Source organism: Cebus imitator, unplaced genomic scaffold (genome assembly GCF_001604975.1).
Source record: "Cebus imitator isolate Cc_AM_T3 unplaced genomic scaffold, Cebus_imitator-1.0 Scaffold263, whole genome shotgun sequence".
In the NCBI taxonomy this organism is placed as follows: Eukaryota; Metazoa; Chordata; class Mammalia; order Primates; family Cebidae; genus Cebus; species Cebus imitator.
The window spans coordinates 2,809,821-2,812,415 of NW_016107578.1; the positions used below are offsets into that span (position 1 = coordinate 2,809,821).

The window sequence follows — 2,595 nt, forward strand, 5'->3', positions numbered from 1 at the left end:
GAGACAGGGTTTCACCATGTTGACCAGGATGGTCTCGATCTCTTGACCTCGTGATCCACCCGCCTCGGCCTCCCAAAGTGCTGGGATTACAGGCTTGAGCCACCGCACCCGGCCTATATCATATTTATATAATACATTATATTACAACATATTGTATTATATGTAATGATATATAATATATATTTATATTACATATTTTATATTATGTATCTATGTATATATAAATAAATATATTTATATAATATATTGGAAATCGATATATTTATAACATATTATATAATTATATAAACAATAGTATATAATTATATAAACAATTATATATTACATAATATATTTATTAAATATATAATATTAAATACATATAATAATTAAATATCTATTAAATAATTTTTAAATTTTTATTATATTTTATGTTACATAAAAATTAAATATTTATATAACATTGATAAACATATTACACAATTATATTTATATAACATATACTATATGAATATGAATAATTTATATTATATTTATCATTTTTACATAGGTATATTATATATCTTATATATTTATGTATTTATATTATATATTTATTATATATTTACATATTTATATAAGGTATTATATATTACATAAATTATATATTTATATATATACTATTTGTTTTATATACTAAATTGGATATATTTATATGTAACAGAATTATACATTATATATTTACATACATAAATTGTATGTGTATATATATAGTGTACAGCATGATGCCTTAATATATCTGTACCATGTGGAATGGCTAAATCAAGTTCATTTTAAAAAATTTTTATAATTTTAAAATTCATTTTATTTTATTTTTGAGACAGGGTCTCTGTCACCCAGGCTGGAGTGCAGTGGTGCAGTCATGGCTCACTGCAGCCTTAACTGTCCAGGCTCCCCCTTCAGCCTTCCAAGTAGCTGGGACCACAGGTGTGAGCCACCACACCTGGCTAATTTTTGTATTTTTTGTAGAGACAAAGTTTTGCCGTGCTGCCCAGGTTAGTCTCCTGGGCTCAAGAGATCCTCCCACCTTGGCCTCCCAAAGTGCTGGGATTACAGGTGTGAGCCATCGTGCCTAGCCAAATCAAGCTTATTAACAACATATATATCAACCTGAATATTTATCTTTTTTGTGTATGGTGAGAACACTTAAAATCTACTCTCTGGGGACCAGCGCTGTGGCTCATGCCTGTAATCCCAGCACTTGGGAGGCAGAGGCAGGCAGATTACCTGAGGTTGGGAGTTTGAGACCAGCCTGGCCAACATGGTGAAACCCCGTCTCTACTGAAAATACAAAAATTAGCTGGTCGTGGTAACTCACGCCTGTAATCCTATGACTTTGGGAGGCCTGAGGTGTGAGGACCACTTGAAGCTAAGAGCTAGAGACCAGCCTGGGCAACATAGCCAGATTCCATCTCTTCGACAACAACAACAAAAAATGTTTTTTAATTAACTGGATGTGATGGCACCCGCCTACAGTCCCAGGTACTCAGGAGGCTGAGGTGGGAGGATCCCTTGAGCCTAGGGGTTGGAGGCTGTAGTGAGCTATGATGGTGCCGCTGCACTCCAGCCTAGGTGACAGAGCAAAACCCTGTCTCTAAAAAAAAGAAAGAAAAACAAAAAACGAAAGAAAGAACATTGTTACGGGTACCCCATCTGTCCTGTCCCACCAGACAGAAACTTAGCCCTAAAAATAAAAATAATTTCTAGAAAACTGTTTTTGAGATAGTTTCACTCTGTCGTCCAGGCAGGAATGCAGTGGTGCAATCATAACTCACTACAACCTTGATCTCCTGGGCTCAAGTGGTCCTCCTCCCTCAGCCTCTCGAGTAGCCAGGACTACAGGTACACACCACCATGCTTGGCTAATTTTTTTTGGCACAGATGGAGGTCTTGCTATGTTGCCCAGGCTGGTCTTAAAACACCTGGCCTCAAGCCATCCTCCTGCCTCGGCTTCCCAAAGCAATGAGATTATAGGTGTGAGCCGCCATGCCTGGCCAAAAAAATTTTTTTAATTAGGAAAAAAAAAAAAAAAACATTTGGCCAGGTGTGGTGGCTCACATCTGTAATCCCAGCACTTGAGGAGGCCAATGCGGGTGGATCACCTGCGGTCAGAAGTTCGAGACTAGCCTGGCCAACATGGCAAAAATCCCTTCTCTACTAAAAATACAAAATTTAGCTGGGCATGGTGGTGGATGCCTGTGGTCCCAGCTACTCAGGAGGCTGAGGCAGGAGAATCACTTAAACTTGGGAGTTAGAGGTTGCAGTGAGCCGAGATTGTACCACTGCACTCCAGCCTGTGCAACACAGTGAGAATCTGTCTCAAAAAAAAGGAAGGAAGGAAGGAAGGAGGTAAAGAAGGAGAAGAGAAGAGAAAAGAAAATTGTCATGTTACAATGTTGGGTTCAGGTCATGGTTGCTGCTCTCCTGGGGCCCACAATCTGGCAGAGACAGGAAGAGGTGGTGAGGACAGGTAGAAAGGGTGTGCCCATGTGGTGAGGTTTGACATGAACAACTCTGGAAAAGCAATGCCCCTGGCCGGGCGCGGTGGCTCACGCCTGTAATCCCAGCACTTTGGGA

At 38.9% G+C, this 2,595-nt stretch overlaps 1 long non-coding RNA gene across 2 annotated transcripts in view; it reads left to right on the top strand.

Annotated features, from left to right (window-relative positions):
- LOC108283704 overlaps positions 1–2,595 on the top strand; it is an 8,563-nt gene that overhangs the window by 1,255 nt on the left and 4,713 nt on the right. The gene's annotated exons all lie outside the window — the stretch shown is intronic.